The sequence below is a fragment of the Pleurodeles waltl genome, chromosome 7 (genome assembly GCF_031143425.1).
Source record: "Pleurodeles waltl isolate 20211129_DDA chromosome 7, aPleWal1.hap1.20221129, whole genome shotgun sequence".
Taxonomy (NCBI): Eukaryota; Metazoa; Chordata; class Amphibia; order Caudata; family Salamandridae; genus Pleurodeles; species Pleurodeles waltl.
The window spans coordinates 72709345-72727496 of NC_090446.1; the positions used below are offsets into that span (position 1 = coordinate 72709345).

An 18152-nucleotide genomic window follows, 5' to 3' on the forward strand; every position below is an offset into this window, starting at 1 on the left:
TAAGAACACAGTGGACAGTATGAGCCATTAGCCAGGGAAACATACTTACTACACTCCAGATAGAACAAATCAAGGCCTGCCTGACAGCTCTCCAGATATTCCTTGGCTTTAATCTCTGAGGTACGAACCCAATCACAATTATTTAAGACATTCTTTAGATGTGCCAGACTAAGCAAGAATACTACTGTGCCCATTTCTTGGTACGGCTTGATGAGCTGTCTCAGCTGCCATCAGCTCCTCCCAAACTGTAGGTATAACAGATTTATACAGTCAGAATCTCTTTTAAGCCCTCCTAGGAGAGATAGTATTTTGCTTTGTCAACTGTAATTGTGTTTACTATGTACCTGTATAACTGTATAGTTGCTTTGATGGACAGCTTATTGTTGGTACAAGAGGCCTTAGTTGATTATAGCAATAAACTACTGTTAACAGGCATGATTGATTTACTAGTAAAACAAATATGTCTGTTGTCATAGATCTGATCTGTTTATTATGAAACATTATGATAAACACATGATCTTTCCCTTGAGAGAAAGCTTATCCTCAGTACAGAAGGCCTCGGTAGTTTACGTGATAAACCACTGATAACAGCTACAGACCTGATTGAGTCACTAGGACAAATATTTCTGGTTCCTTATGTCTGATCTGCTTACTATGAAAAGTTAAAAGAAATGCATTAGACCCGGCATATTGCTTGGGAAATCATTTGTTAAGCCTACACATAGGTACTGTGTTACGTGAAACGTCACAGATTACCTTGGGGGTGAATGATTTTGGTGTTGTGTACTGCCACTGACAAACCCTAAAATAATAAGATTTGCACTGTAATAATACTAGCTTCAATCTCGTCTTAGCTGTCTGTCAGGATCTTGTAATGTGAATATAATTAAATAATACAAACATCTAAATGTATAACTATATACCCTTAGAGATATACAGTATAGAGGACCTTTGCGTCAGCTCTATTCTGCCATTGGTCTGCAGTGTTATTTACACTCAGGAATGCTATTGTTCATAGTATATAATTGATTTACCATTCAAAAAGGGCCAGTGCATTTGTTGCAAATGTGGTGGTCATGCTGGAACTTTAAAACAACAATATACTATTTAGCATACCTTTGCAAGACAAACACTTGCTGCTATGTTTAGTTTTGTTTTTGCAAGCATCTGTCTGCTGCATTTGATTGGTGCGCGTTTTCTTTTTTCTGCTTGCATTCTTTTAATTTGTCTTGTATAAGTTGTTGAGTTTGTGTGTGTTTCATTGCAGTTGTGCCAGAATTTGAATGAAAGAATGAGTCAGTGGATTGATGGATGAATGCATGAGTGCAAGAATGACTGGCAGAATGCAAGTATGATGACTTATGGATTGCCTTAACACATCAGTGACTCAAAAGAGACTTCCATTCGTAATATTGGCATTCATATTGTTTTTTTCCCCTTTAATGAGGTAAACATCACTAACAACGCGGTCAATGCAATGCCATGCATTGACCACGCTGCCGTTACCACTCCTATGCATTTACTACACATGTGTTTGGCACGCATGCATTTGGCACGCTTATGCATGGGAATGGAAGAGAGAGAGAAGTGCGAGCGGGACAGGAAGGAGAAGCGACCAGAGAAGAGGGAGGTAAGTGGGGCAGGGTTTGGGGGTAGGGTGTTTTCAGGACAGGGTCGGGGTAGATTTTAGGACAGGGTAGGGAAGGTTTTAGGGTTCAGGGTGGGGGGGGGGTCAGGGGTTGTAGTAGTTTTTAGGACAGGGTAGGTTTTAAGTTTTAGGGTTTAGGGCATGGTAGGGGGTTCGGGTAGTTTTTAGGACAGAGCGGGTAGGCTTTAGGACAGGGAGGATAGCTTTTTGGGTTTAGGGCAGGGGTGGGGTTGTTTTTAAGACTGGGCAGGGTTGGTTTTAGGATTCAGGGCAGGGTTGAGGAAGTTTTTAGGACAGGGCTGGTTAGGTTTTAGGACAGGGTAGGTTTTAGGGTTTAGTGTGGGGGGTAGAGGTAGTTTATAGGACAGGGTGGGGTAAGTTTTAAGACAGGCCAGGGTTGCTTGTAGGGTTTAGGGCAAAGGCGGGGGTCAGGATAGTTTTTAGGATAGGGTGGGATGCGTTTTAGGGTTTCGGGTGATGTCAGGTGGTCGGGGTCGTGTTTAGGATAGGGCGGGGCAGTTTTTAGGACAGAATAGGTTTTAGTGTTTACGGTGGGGGGTCGGTAGTGTTTAGGACAGGGTGGGGTAGGTTTTAGGACAGGGCAGGGTAGCTTTTAGGTTTTAGGGTCGGGTCGAGTAGTTTTTATGACAGGGCAGGATAGATTTTAGGGTTTAAGGTGGGAGTCGTGGTAATTTGTAGGACAGGGTGCAGTAGTTTTTGGGACAGGGTAGGTTTTAGGGTTTAGGGTGGTGTGAGGTTGTTTTTAGGACAGGACGGTGTAGGTTTTAGATCAAAGCAGGGCAACTTTTAGGACGAGGGGTCAGATTAGTTTTAGGACAGAGCGGGGTAGGTTTTACGACAGGGCAGGGTAGCTTTTACAGTTTAGGGTGGGTGGCCGAGGTAGTTTTTAGGACAGGGCAGGGTAGGTTTTAGGTTCAGGGCAGGTGGTCGGGGTACTTTTTAAGACAGCGAAGGGTAGTTTTTAGGACAGGGTAGTTTTTAACGGTTTAAGGCGGGGGTCGAGGTAGTTTTTAGGACACAGTGGGATAATTTTTAAGACAAAGCAGGGTAGCGTTTAGCATTTAGGGTGGGGAGGGGTAGTTTTTAGGACAGGGCAGGAGAGGTTTTAGGGTTTAGGGTGGTGGGTTGGGGTCGTGTTTAGGACAGGGTGGGGTTGATTTTAGGACAGGGTAGGTTTTAGGGTTTAGGGCGGGGTGGGGATTGGAGAGTCGGGAGTCGGGGTAGTTTTTAGGTCAGGGTGGGGTAGGTACTAGGACAGGACACAGTAGCTATTAAGGTTAAGGGCGGGGGGACAGGATCGTTTTTAGGCAGGGAGGGGTAAGGTTGGAGGACAGGGCAGGATAGCATTTAAGGTTTATGGAGGGGTCAGGATAGTTTTTAGGACAGGATGCAGTAGGTTATAGGTCTTGGGGGGTACATTAGTTTTTAGGATAGGGTAGGTTTTTCGGTTTAGGGTGGGGGGTCGGAGTCATTTTTAGGACTGGGCGGGGTAGTTTTTAGGACAGGGCAGAGTAGGTTTTAGGGTTTAGGGCAGGGTAGTTTTTAGGAAAGGGTAGGTTTTAGGGTTTAGGGCGGGTGGGGGTTTGGGGTAGTTTTTAGGTCAGGGAGGGGTAGGTTTTAGGACAGGGCAAGGTAGGGCAGGGATCTGGGGGGAGGTTAGGGCTCAGGGCAGGTGGTGGAAGGGGCAGTTTTAAGGGCTTGGGTGGGTAGAGTATGGTGTCAGGTGTAGGGGGCAGGGTGGGGGAGAACTTATCACACATGTTCCTTTACCAAACCCGCTTTTACAATGAAATTCGTTGTAAAGGCATGCATGGTAAAGGCATGCGTGGTAAAGACTCAGTCATTGTAGAGACTGCATCGTAAAGGCATGCGTGATATACGCATGCGTTGTTCCATCACACATCCCTTTGATGTATCCTTCCCATTGAGGAACTTTCACCCCTCTTTGATGACGGTGCCCAAGTGCCATTGCACTGCTCCCTCTCATGGCAGGGCAGGATATTAGCTAGCACATTCTCAAACCTCAGACAGCCCTTCTACCTACCATGTGTGATCTCATTTGTTATTTGTTGATTTTAATATGTGTTGCAATGCCTTGTTATGATTGTATTTATTTCTAATTTGCTGCTGTCGGATGGACTGTTCATTGCCTTCAAGCTCACTACCATACACTAGCGATACTACGGGGTGGATTGACAGTCACTGATTCGTTGAAGTAGTGTGGAATAGCAAAGGAGGGCTATGTTTTTCAAAATCCAGAAGTGTAAGAAGGAATCTGTTTCAAATAGAAGAGCAATGGATACACGAATAATGTGCTAGCATCCCTACCCCTTGTTCACTCATTCCATTGGCTTTTTTTTCATTTCCCATAAACAGCCTTGTTTGAAGGCTGATGATGGAAGTAGGGAAGGAGGGAGCTTCGTAAGAACTGGGACGAGGAAGGAAGAATCGGAGTAATGATGAGTACAGGTAAATAATATTAGCATTACCGCTTCTTCCCCTTATTTGTCTAATTCATTACTCACATGAGATATTCCTAAGCAAACACCCCTCTTCAGCCAAATATGACTCACAGAAAACCTTCAATGATTTGTATCACTGAGTGCAATCATTCGAATTAACAAATCAGCATTTTAACCTCCCTATCTAATAATGTGGGTCCTTTAATCAATGAAGAAGCAAAAGACAACACTGAGCCTTACTTCACATTCACTCTATAATGAATAATAAATCAGAAAGGGGTAGCCCAAGTGGCTGCTTTACATACGTAAGCTATCAAGACTGAAGCCAATTCTGCCCTCGAGGTAACCATTACCCTAGCAGAATGGTCTATCACTGAACTACTAATCTTATTACGCCTGCCTTGATAGGCTATAGACGTTATCGACTTGATCCACCTTGCCATGGTGAATAAGGATGGCTTCTCTTTCCTTTTTATCGGGACAAAATTAACAAATAGACTATCCAATCTTCTATATTCTGCAGATCTCTTTAGGTAGACTGTCGCAGCCCTTACTCCATTTAGTGGATGAGAGGGTTCATATTGAGAACTTGCTTGAGGTCCACGGTGTGGAGAACAATCTGTTGCTCTCCATGAAATCTAGATCTCACCTTAGGAGGGAACCTAGGCTCCATGGAAAGAGCTTCCCAATCTTAAAACATTCTTAGATAAGGATGATGATGTGTTAATGCATCAACATCCATAATCATTGCCAAAAAAAACAACTTTCATAGAAAGAAAGGTTTCAGAAATTGAGTCAAAAGGCTCCAACATTAATAGGAGATCCATGAGGGAAACATGTTTCTAACCTTTTGATGTAAAAGGATAAGGGCCAAATGTTTAAGGTATTTTCAAGGACCAAATTGACCACTTCACAGAATTGGGTCATTTACGATCACAAAAATGTTTTTTTTTTAAATGTACAAACATGAAAATGAGATTCAGTAACTTGTTACTGAATTGCAGTTTACATTTGCAACGCAATTCCGATTCGGTATTTGGAAGGGGTGTGTTTAGGGCATCCCTTCCAAACACCAAGCAATAGTGCTATGACTTCATGTTCTGCAACTGAAATGCAATTGCAAACCCTTAATATTTTACCAAAAGGAGGTGGTAGCCCATTCACAAACGGGCAGGGGTCCCCAATGAGCCCTATTACCTTTGTGAATGTTAAAAAATATGGGCCTGATTACAACTTTGGAGGAGGTGTTAATCCGTCCCAAATGTGACGGATATACCACCAGCCGTATTATGAGTTCCATAGGAAATAATGGACTCGAAATATGGCTGGTGGTATATCCGTCACTTTACCGTCACTTTTGGGACGGATTAACACCTCCTCCAAAGTTGTAATCAGACCCTATGGGGGTTATTCTAACTTTGGAGGAGGTGTTAATCCATCCCAAAAGTGACGGAAAAGTGACAGATTTACCACCAGCCGTATTACGAGTCCATTATATCCTATGGAACTCGTAATACGGCTGGTGGTATATCCGTCACTTTACCGTCACTTTTGGGACGGATTAACACTCCTCCAAAGTTAGAATAACCCCCTATATGTTTTAAAGAGCAGGCAGTGGTCCTACAGAACACTGCCTACTCTAAAAATGTTTATAATATCCTATTAATCTTTTTAAGGAAAACAGTCTGCATTTTAACAAAAAACAAACATTGCTTAATTTAAAAGCAATCACAGACATGGTGGTACCCCGACCTGAGCTGTTCCCTGTGATGGTTCGCAAATTGGTACCTACCACATTAATAATCATGAAGTAGGTGGATTTGTAACCCACTAGGAATAGCTATTTTAAAAATAAAAGATTCATACCTTAGAAATAGCAGTTTGCTAACTGTGAATCACAGAAATTTGCAATTAGGACATAGATATTCCAAATGTCAGTACCTCCCTTAATCAGTTTTGAAATTCTAATTTCAAATAGCGGATAGTTTTCCCTATGGTCTTACAAAATACCTAACAACTACATATTGCAATTTGAGGGTGGCTAAAGCTAATTCCTTCTCTAGGACTTCCTGCTAAGTTGAAGTCAAAATTGGTGAGATGTACACCATCTATTAAAGGAAGACCATTAATGATAAAAGGCTTGGGTTTTGGTCCCCTCCTAGAAGTTGAAAAGACGTTGAATCTGTGATGGACAGACCTCTACCCAGTAACCGCTCCCTCTCGATCTCCAGACCAGCAGTCTTAGTGGGTCAGGGCCTCCATGGGATGAGGAAGATTGCTCAGGGGAGAGAGAGATAGCAGAAGGATCCACTCCTGCTTCATCACTAAAGAAATAAAGGAAAGAAAGAAAGAAAGAAATAAAGAAAGAAAGGAAACATGGTCTAATCTTCCAGTGTGGATTGCAATCACTGCCTCCACCAACTCCCTCTGTGATCTTGCTGGATACTGGGGATCAAAGAAATAGAGGGAAAAACATAAATGAAGCAGTCCGGCAAAGGCCTGGAAATAGCATTGTCCCCCGCTGCACAAGGCACATGTAAGCTCAAGAGAAGCTCCTTGAGTTAACTATAGTGGACATTCACAAATGTTTCAACAAAAATGTAGGGCTCAATACAAAGTCCTGGGAACATGGAAATACCTTGCTCAGGAAATCTGCCTGTGAATTCACAGATGAGGACGACTGTCCTTGATATAATAAATTGTTCTCACTCTAAAGGCAAATCTGATGAGTCAGTTTATTTAGAGAGGAGGAGCCTGTCCCAAACTTGTGATTTAGGTAGGGCATAGTTACCCTATTGTCTGTCCTTTCCACTAAAGCCCTCCTCTGCAGGTTATTTGAACTTGCATCACTCTCCAGATTTCTATTAGCTCCATTCAGTTGGATGACCTGTCCTCTCTAAAGCACTCCAAGGACCCTGAGTGGTTTGGTTGCACATAAGTTCACCTCAACCCTTACCACTGACATCAGTCCAAATAATTACTGGACTGAGGTGAGCAAATATAGTCCCCAGGGTTACAGAGGCTGGAGCCATCTACCAAGCTAAGGGCCAGATCTATAAGAAAGTGGCGATTCAGTCCCGGAGCCCCACTTTTCTTGCGCCACCCCTGCCCCACCTAACGACACCATGGTTGTACCGCATTTACAATGCGGCACACCATGGTGCTTGTTTCCACAATAGCATCATAATTTATGACGCAATTGTGGCACTTTGCTGGATTAGCTCCATAAATTATGCCACTAGTGCAGCAAAGCACTAGGGAGGCCCATTGGTTACTATGGGCCAGTCACTTTAATGCCTGCCCCAGGCAGGCGGTAAACATTATGGAAAAATGTCTCAGTTAAATCTTATAGATTTCACAGCTCCATTTTTGCAGCCTTCCTGCGTGGGAACGCCCCCCTTGCATACATTATACCTGGCGCAGGTATAATGTGGCACAAGGGGTTACAAAGTGGCACATTGCTAGCATTGTGCCACTTTGTAAATACGTCTCAGGGAAATGGCCTCCTTAATGCCACATTAGCGTAAAGAAAATGACACTAGTGTGGCACTGGCAAGGAGGCGCAAAGGCTATGTACATCTGGCCCTAAGTCTTCCTGAACCATAGAGGTCACATGAATCAGATCTTTGTAACCCTCCTATTGAGGGGGTCCAATAGTCCAATTGTATGAGTATGCAAGGGATGAAACTCAAAGTTGCTGCTTAAAGGGAAGAAGGTAAACTAAATCCAATATGCTGCACAGAAAAATGAATGTGAGAAAACTGGAGACCAAAGGAAAAAAGACATTGTTTACCATGTCTCCCTCGATATGTTACTATTGTCTCCATGGAGTCAGCAACCTGCCCAGCAATGCTGCTAGGCTTTGCTGGATCTTCTACATTCTCATCTCTAGTAAAGCGACCACTCTGAAACTGGTGTTGAATACTGCTTTAATATATTCAAATTTCTGACATAGAGTCAGATGGGATTTCCCCAGTTCATAAGAAATTCCAAGCCCTAAAGCACCTGAATTGTGATCTGTGTACTTTCGAAAGCCTCTTCCCTGGATGGAGCATGGATCAATAGATCATCCAGGTAAGGGTGGATTATTATCGTTTGAGAATGTAACCCTCTCAGGACTTAAGCTATAGCTTTTGTAAAAAACTATGGGGGTGGCCTTACATCAAACAGGTAGAACTCAAAATTGCCAACGTTGGTTATTGATCACAAAACAAAGATTCCTCTAGTAGGTAAGAGAGACCAGAATGTGAAGGTACGTATCCTGAGGATCTAGCTTGGTCAAGAAAACCCTCTGGTATTCAAAAGAATTACCAGTTGAAAGGTATACATCTTGAAGTGTAACCTGGGATTGAAGGTGTCGAGAAACCTGAGCTCTTTTTATCATTCTGTAGTCCCTAGGTTCCTTCCTTTTCAGAAACCCTCGGGAGCAGCATCCCTTTACTCTATCCTTTGCAGGGTACTGGAATGCTGGCATTTTTCTCATTTAATAAGGCAATGCTGTTGCAAAAAGATTTGCTCTTCTCACTGTCCAGTGGCCAGAATGTCTTCACAAAATGAGGGAATGGAAATTTAAGAAATCCCTCTGTGGAAGTACTTAAATGATTTGGAGAACCTAGCTGCCTGCTGAAAAAGAAAACGCTGGCCTCCATTGGTTTTTCTGGAGGATCATGACTTTGTCAGGAGCTCTGTTTAGATCCACCCCTACTTCTTTATTGACAAGAGGAGGTAGGAATTTGGGCACCCTTGGTTTGGAACCCTGACTTGTTGTAAATGTTAGATCTCTTCTTCTTATATTTGCCATATCTCTTCCTACCACTCTCACCAGATGTCTGTGTGTAGTGAAATGGTTGAGTGTACTTCTGCGAGTCCACAATATCTCCTCTAGTTCCTCTTCAAGCAGCTTGTTGCCAGGATAAGACATCCTTAAAAACAATTCTTCTAGATGGTACCCACTTTCCAGCTTCTGAAATATAGATGGTGTCTCACAGCTACTGCCCCTACTGATACAGTGCTGAGATTCATAAGTTGTCCAACATCAGATCAGAGAAATACTTGACTTGATCTTCATCCTCCCCATCAGTTGAGAGTAATCCTCACCTTCCTGAATGTTAGGGGATAGAGCCTGGAAGTCTTTAACAAGTGACTGGGAGGAAAAGACTGCATACATATTGAACCTCATTGCAAGAGTAATACCTGAATTTGATCTTTTAAGGGCATTCTCTACCTTCTTGTCGACTGGGTCTGACAATATCAAATCCACTGAAAGCAGGGAAGGTTTCTTCTAGGAGACTTGCTAAGTGATCCACTGTTACATTCTGATGTAGCTCTATTGCCCCCTTACCCAAAGGATATAGGTGGTCATTATGGCATTGGCAGTCTTTTGTCAAGACCACCAAAAGACCACCAGTGTTAGCGGTCCAAAGACTGCTGTGTTTTGACCAGGTCTGGATTTCTGCCCATTTACAGGCGGAAATCCGACACCATCGGCCTGGCTGACGGCAGCTGAGATTCATTCCACTGCCAGCACCTTCATGCAGCAAGGACTCCGCCCACCATATTACAATATGTTATACGACACGACGGTCCTTGCATAGCGGTGCGGTGCTGGCGGTGGAAGCACAAAGACCCATCCCCTCCCAGAGGACTACCTCACCAAGACAGGTAAGTGGACTGCCTGAAAGGGGGGGGGGGCTAGGGGGTACGTGTATGTAAAGGGGGGTGGGGGGAGTGTGTATGTAAAGGGGGGTAGGGTGTGAGTGATTGTGAAGGGAGGTGAGGGAGTGTATATGTAAAGGGGGTGGGGGCCATATGTGAAGGGGATGAGTGTATGTAAGGGGGTGTGGGGGTAGTGTGTATGTATAGGGGGCTGGGAGGTGCGTGTGACGGCGACAGGAATGAAAATTCCGGTCACGTGGTGCGTTTCCACCGGGGTTTTCATGGAGGAGCTTCTGCCACAAAAAGCTTGGCGGTTTGGTGGGTTGGAATACTGCCGGCAGGCTTACGTCTGCCACCAGGCCGAAGGTGCTTACCTTCGGTCCGGCGGTCTGAAGCCCTGGTGGTACTGACAGTGTTGTGGCAGCATGGCTTCAGCCAAACTCGTAATACGGCGGTCTTTACCACCAGGCCCACAGCGGTAATGGTAATGAGGGACATAGTCTCTCCATAAACCTTGACAATTGCAGTTTTGAGGAAAGTTAAGGAATTTTTGGTTTGAGATCCTCCTTCTGAAAGTTATTTCCCCTTAGGTGTGGGAGACTCTATGGCAAACCCAGTCTCTTCATCATCATACTCAAAAGACACCCAAGAAGAGATACAGTATGCAGAGGAAACTGAGAAAAATTGCCAGTATGAAAAAGGAGGCGATGCAGGGACAGGAAAGAACTTCTTCAGTTGGTGGTTATAAATGTCAGGCAGTGACCTGACAATGTTTTGCAGCTCCTTCCCATAGAATAAAGGGGACCTAGATCTTCTGCCCCTCACCTTGCTGCGCTGCCCTCCGTCAAAGGGTAAGGTCAGGAATGTGCATAATTTAAGCAATATGACACATTCCTGTCCTTTCCCACTGCGCTGGCACCATTTTGGCACCCTAACGCCTGTGTCTGTGTTAGCACAATTGTTGTTTGTGCAGGAATGGACACCTTCCTGCACAAAAATAATCCTGGGAGGCTTTTTCTTCTTTCTATGTGTGCTGCAGTGGCCTCAGAGATATGAGTTCAAGGTCTGTGTCACAAAACGTGTTCATTGCGGGGTTCAGCCCACGGCTAATAGAACAAAAGTGGGCAAATGCTTGTGGCTAATACAAGAGCAGGCTGGGGCACTGACTGAAGCTAGAGAACAAAGGTGGGCCAATGCAACATTTTTCAAGGGCAAAGAAACGGACCCCAGTACCAAATCTGGTAGAAATAAATGGACCAGAGAATTGTTCACAGGGGGTATGTCCCCAGTCAAACAGAAGGGAATATTTATGGAGTAGTGGAGAAAGGTAACGCAGCAAGCTACCTTGCTCTGCTCCCCTGAGCCACAGGGGAAGGGTAGGAATACAATGTATTTTTGAAATACAGTGCATTCCTGTCCTTTCCACCTTTGCTGGTGCTGTTTTTGCAACCTAGCCGCAATCCAGGTACCCTTGCACCATAGTGCAAGGGTGCCTCCGTTGCATAAAGGATTGTTTTTGTGCAAGAAGGGGCACTCTCCTGCACAGAAACAATCCATGAAGGTGTTTTCCTCTTTCTATGTGTGCTGCATAATGCAGCACACATGGAAATTGGAAAAAACAGATGAAATAAAGATGTTTCTCATCGTTATGTCTGCCCTAAGGGGGGGGGGCTATATGATTCTGATGCATTCCCAGGTTTACAAGTCTTTGTAAATCTGGGAATGCATCAAAGCCCATGGGAGATGTGTGGGGACACCTACCTCAATGTCCACGGAACACCTCCCTTTTGCAGAGTAAGGCAATGCAGCAATTTGTGAGGTCACGCAAAACTGCACAGTGTGCTTTGAGTGGCTTCATAAATCTGACTTAGGGCTTGCGTCAACATGCAACACCACATTGCGTGGAGGAAAAGTGATGCAATGTGGCTCTTAAATATGACCCAGAGTGAAGAGTGCAATAATACTTAGCTCCTGCTGATAACATAAATAAATTTCACAACCTGAAAAGAACGAGTTCTCGCTCAAACAATTGCTGGAAAGGGGGCTCCAGCATCCCCACTGAGGAGGGGGATCGCCCTTGCTGCATTCCTGAAAAGCCCAGAATTAGAAGAGCACAAAAATTAACTGGACGTGCAACTGAATGAGAAGGGTTAATGGGAAGAGCTACCATAAATTTATTCGAACTGAAAAAGGCTTAGGGATGGGTGAACAAGGGGGTGTAAAGCTAGCATATCACTCATGTAACTGAGGAATGGGACGAGTAGGAGGAGGTTATGTGTCCCTCGTTAAATATATGAAAGTGCTATTTTTATACATATTGGGGCATATTTAAGAGCCCCTAGCGCCGCCATAGAATAATTTTCTTTACACTAAGGCGGTGCTAAATTGGCTTTTCTGCCACATCATATTTACAAAGTGGCACAATGCATGCATTGCGCTACTTTGTGACCTCTTGCACCACATGCAAGGGGGGCTTTCCGGTGCTAGGAGGCCTGCAAGAATGGCGCAGTGAAATTTAAAAGGTTTCACTGCACCATTTTTGGTGCAATTTTTAACACCTGCAAGAGAAGAGGTTAAAATGGCGCTCCCATAGTAACATAAGGGCCTTCTTGCACTTTGCTGCACTAGTGTCAAACATTTTTACACTAGTGCAGGAAAGCACCACAATAGTGTTTGACACTATTGCAGTAACGAACGCCATGATGCACTAATTATAAATCTGGTGCAACCCTGGTGTTGCTACGTGCCGGTAGGGGAAGTGCAAGAAAAGTGCTGCACCATAGCAGAGGCACCCCTTTTTAGGTCGAGCATTAGCGTTCTGCCTGCTGTATACTTTGAGTATACTATAGTGTGAGTTTCAGCGTTTCCATTTGTTAGTTGCAGTGTCCTTCAAAATTCCTTGCTTGCTAGTGGTCAGTTCTGCCTCTTTGTCCTGCCTTTTTTCACTTTGGGAGCAGCACAAGGTACTGTGTAATTACGCTATGTCCTGTTTATCTCTTCTGTAAAGGATGTTTTTTGGCATTTGCCTGTTTCACCGCAACAGTGTGGGTGCTTGTTCAGTCCCTCCTCCCCACCAGCTCCCTCTGTAAACATAAACCAACAGCAGAGGGGGGCTTTTCCAGGGCCAGCTCACCCTCGCTCTTTTCCTTTTGTTATTTTCAGTCTGTGTGGCAATAAAAGTCCAGTCAGTAATTTACAACGCTATGAGCTCTAACTCGAGCAAACACAAGACTACTGCATCATGCCAGGGACATTCCCACATTTCACCGAGGCATTTGCATTTTCGGAGAAAATGGTCTCGCATTTGCTCGAGTTAGAGCTATTAGCTTTTCTTCTGACGGCATTCTGCCTGTATGCCCGGCAGTAAGCAAGCAACGGGTTTTAGAAATCAGGGGCTTTAGTTGGCTCCATTCAGCTGAAGCTTCTCTCCTACAATGAGGTCAGTGTGAAGGTAAGAGCAGCCCATACAGTACAGCTGTGTGAAAACCCTCCCAGCATCCTTTGTTGCAGCCGTTGGTGAGCCACAGCTGCACTCAGCTTAATGAATGGGTTGCATTTACAGAGATTTTAGCTTAAAAGAACGCAGTTCTTTGCATCAAGCCCCTAGGTATGAATTTGTACCCCGCCCAAGGGATTTGCCATGCACATAACCTTTCAGTTCACCTAGGAGCCATAATATGCATTTTTCATTTCTAGAAGCTTTGTTCGGCCCCTTCCAGTGCCAACGGCTTTGATATTAACAGCGCTGCAGGGCTATTTTCTATGGAAACGTGCTTTTGTCAGCCTGAATAATCCAGTGTGAGGGTACTAAACACTTGGACGCCATCCAGAGAAATGATTCCTTTTAGCTATATGCTGTAAAGTGCTCACCCTTCGGCTATGGAAAAATGTTGACTGTAGGAAGTGAAAATAAGTAAAGGCAAAATTCAAAGGGGAACGGCGCGACTCTGATCTTGCGAATAAATGGAATACCAAGTTGGCAGGACAGCTATCATTTTGAGAAACGTTGAGCCTGGTTCTACCACAGCATTTCACGGGAATTTCTAATAATATGGTGACATATCTGTGAAGTAAAGAAGGGAATGCTTTGCATGTGGGTTAGCATCGTGGTCCTCGGGTAAGGGCGAGGCATGGATGTTGGCTATGTTTTTGGATAATTGTCTTTAGAGATTTTTGAGATTTCTTTACCTTCCATATTCAAAGTACAGACGTGCAAATTTGTGTGATGTTCTTTTCACGAAATTCTATGAAACTTGTAAAACTATAATTTCAGAGCGTAATATAGTTCGCTGTATCTTCCATGCAGTATCTTGCATAACTTTTCGAGTGCACCCTGAGCTGGACTGAAAATCAAAACCTACTTTGGCAAAAATGCTGAAACCTTCCAGCTCCTTGTGCAGTCTCTTTCCATCCATCGATTCTCTTTCTACTCTCCTCTTTATTCTCCCTTGAACCATTTCTCTGTCCCCTCGTCCCCCAACCTACCCCTTCCCTTGTTTTCAAAACCTACAGGTAGTTCGGAATAGAACTGTTTGCATTGTTTTTAATGCACCATGTACAACTTGTGATGCTCCTATCCAGCAACTGCACTGGTTGACAAGCGAGCGCCGTATTGAAGTCCTTTTGCCTGGTATATAAGGCACTTACAGGTGTGTTCCCTGCCTGATTAAGAAGATACTGTCCTGCAGATAATCTTCTCACGATGCCCAAGTTCTGTTAGTCAACGATTGGCGACTGTTGCATTTTTTTAGGGTCGCGCATGCAGGCGATCTAGCCTGCTGTAATCTCTGTGGGCTTTTAACCACTCCTACCGCACCCCCATCAGTTTCGTTGGCTTGTGGGCTTGCCTTTTGAAAATCGCTTGATTTCATTTGTGAAAGCCATTTATACATCATGCCTTTTCCAGGGTTTAGCCCTCCTCAAGAGCACCGGCCACCTACTGAAAACATACAAGGCTCCATGTTTTTGGCATGGCTTCTGGACTACTTTTTTCTTTTTATTTCCTACCCAGCGTGATCTCGCTGGGCAGTAGTTGAGTGCTTTACATGGCATCGACCCTGTTACATTAATAATTGCCGATATGTTTGATTGCGAGCAAACTTCTGTTTCCTTTTGTGTGCTCCTTCACGCTCATGGCGTGGCGCTTTAAATCGGCTTGGTTATGTAAAACTGTATTACTTTTCATTTTCAATTTATGTGGCAATAAAAGTCCAGTTTGGACTTTCCAATGCTAATAGCTCTAAGTCGAGCAAATGCGAGACCTATTACATTGCAAATGCTTGTTCTTAAATATGGGCCATTATTTCTGTCTTTCAGCAAAAACTGATCATGCGCTGTGACTTGTAAATAAAACAGGAAAAGCAAAAAATGGGTCCATTTATTTATTTTATGTCTCAGTTGCATAAAGGCATAAAAAGGAAGCATGTGTAAAATAAATGTACCTTCAGTTCAGCTCTTTTTCTCTGAAGGAAGTGGAAATCTGCCTTTCTTGTTTGTCTTTCTGTCCTACAAGGCGAAATGAAGCGACAGATCAGCAGGTGGGAACCTTCAGTCTGTGGAATCAACCTGAAACCAAAGTCACTCGCTCATAGACACTCAACTGTACTTTCACTTACACTCACTGACACCTTTGGTTACTCAGGCACACCTCCCGTGTTCATGAAGCTTATTCACAAATCAAACAATCGCCTAATTCCAACATATGCGCTCCCAACGTTGCTTTACACACTAACACACGAAAACACCTACACTTTTCCACACTCAGTCTCAATCCATACAATCATCCCTGGTCAATCACATACACACATGCATTGAGACTGGTGTGGCCCTTCAATGTCACAAAATTGGGCACGTACCCACCTGCGTGTTCTCTTGTATATATACACACACACACACACACACACACACACAGTTAAAGCTCCCTCCCTCCCAGCCACCAATTCCCATACTTTCACCATGTTTTAGGGGGTGGAGGTCCAAAGCACCTCTCTCACCTATTCAGTTGTCCCACTCTCCCTCCTCCAGCACAATTATTATTATTACTGTTATAAACATCATGTGTTGGTGTCCAAGTGTATGTTAATGTAACTCTGGGTGTGTGTGTGTGTGTGTCACTTAATACTTGTGGGTCACACTGTGTTGTGTTACTCTGTCTGTATCACCAAGTAGTTGTTAGTTTGATAAACTGCACTAATGTCAGTGTGCACAACAAAGTAAATGGCACAGAATCTGCAGCTCAATGTCTATCTGTCATTAATACACTAACACATGCAAACACTGGCATGATAAAAGCTGTTTGCAACTTTCGGCACTTTATAGACAGACCTGTTGGCTTTGCAATGCTTGTTTAAACCGTCCTTTATATCCATGTTCAAAGCATTTTCTAAGTGGATAAATCTCTTTCCCTACATCGTTCATGGGGTTTTGTTGATATTCCCATTGTCCATCCCACCCTCGAGAAGAATTTATTTCAACCCTTCGCTAACCACTTCCAGGGTGAGAACGGGTTGTAGAGGAATACTGAATGCCCACAAACTCATACATTTGTGGGTCTTCACAAAATCTCAGGGAAAACAATGTATCGGTTTGCCCCTTTCCATCATTGCTCAGCGATTACTACCGTAGAATATACATACTTGTGCATACACTCACTATGCAACATTTTGTGCATACCTGACAGGAGTAAATGGAGTAAAAACAGTGCTTAATTTGTGCTTCTTGTTTCCGGTGCGGAGCACCGGCACTCATTTTTGAGGGCCGGCGCTTAATTTTCTTCCTCCAGCATTTATTGCGAGCAAAAGACATAAATGGGGATGACGGAGGAAGAAAAAAAACGAAAACGCGCCACAAAGGAAGAAAGCAAAAAGCTGCAAGAGTGAGCTGAGGGGGCAGGGAAGGGCTGTAAATGGATTGAAGAGGCCTAATATGGCTTCAGGATTATGCTCCCTCAGTGTTCTGTGCTCGCACATTTAATTGCAGCAGCCGCGTGTTTAAAAGGAGGGCTTCGGACACCGGCACGTTTTTATTTACAAATTAAGCACTGAGTAAAAACGTGAGTTAAATCGGGCTCCCAGTATATGTGCGTGTCTGTATGTGTGGGTGTGGGTTGTGTGTGTGGGTTGCACGCACTCGTGTATCTGTGTAATTCGATTCCATATATATGTGGTGTGTGTGTGTGTGTTTGTTTACAAATACTTATGTGCCTGTCTGTCTGCATTAGTGTGATTTATTTCAGCATGGTTGAATGTGAGTTAGGCTTATGTGGATGTGTGTGAAATGCATTAATGTGATGTGCCTGATTTATGTGTGTTTGTGCCCCAGTGTAGTCAGAGTGGCAGGGCACTACCAACGCCATGAACATAGGAGCAGCACATCTAATTCTATCTATTCCCTCTCTCAGACTATGCAAGGATCCATGCACATTACTCACCAGCAGGTCTTCCCTCTTCCTCCTCTCCTTGCACTTGCCTACCAGACACCCTGGTTATATAGGACCAGGTTTCTGCCCCTCCTAAGCCTCCGGGGCAGCATTTTCCATAGGTAATCACCCCTCCTGTTGAATATTTAGTAACGCTCTAATATAACCAGCCTCTAAGCATTCCCTGAAAAAGATAATTAATGCAAATATAAGCACTTCTTTCCAGGCAGGCAGAATACATTCTCAAAGACACAAGTGTGAATAAACTATCCGTGTCCAATGTGCTGAGGTTGTGACAAAGAAGTTCCTGGATGTAGATGGATGTGGCTCAGCAGGAAGTGGTGAAGTGTGAGGCCCCTTGCACTACTAGCTGCACAGACTGAGATCCTGACCTCGGTGGGAGGTTGTTCCAAGTATTATATGAAATAAGGGTCCGGTTCACCCAACCCCAGGGGGGAAGTGCTATCTATGCCTGTTTTGTTTTTAACATTTATATTGTGTCATACTAGGTTAACAGAAACTTAAATTTGAAGTTTAAAAACGTTTAAATCCTGACATTAGAAGACCGCATGGTTTATAAGGTGGCCACCTTTCCAGAACCGTTCATCGGACACTTTGCCCGCAGGGTCACTGTGTGCTCTTGGTGACACTTGGTGCACACAGAGTCATCAGAACACTTGTGGGGTAGATGAGTCAGTGAGAGCATTTGTAGGATTTCATTCTTTAACACCTTCTTCTAAATCCGGCTCATATTCTGCTTAAAATATATTTGTCTTACCCTTAGAGTCAAGGGAGTGATTTGGGTATTGAATTGAAATGAAACAGTATCTTGGTCCCTGGTGCATCAATGGAAAATGTCAGCATCCGCCATGAACACTGCCCACTAACCACCTGCTGATCCAAGCACAGAACAGGATTTACAACCTCCTTCTCTCTTTATTTCCTTCAG

The 18152-nt window shown here is 44.0% G+C and overlaps 1 protein-coding gene across 1 annotated transcript in view; it reads right to left on the reverse strand.

Annotated features, from left to right (window-relative positions):
- Positions 1-17242, reverse strand: part of LOC138303661 (epidermal differentiation-specific protein-like) — a 51091-nt gene extending 33849 nt beyond the window's left edge. Inside the window, exons 1-2 of the mRNA XM_069242966.1 lie at positions 17216-17242; positions 15228-15291 (exon numbers count right to left, since the gene is read on the reverse strand). The gene's annotated coding sequence lies outside the window, so the exon portion shown is untranslated. The remainder of the gene's footprint in view (positions 1-15227; positions 15292-17215) is intronic.
- Positions 17243-18152: the final 910 nt, after the last annotated feature.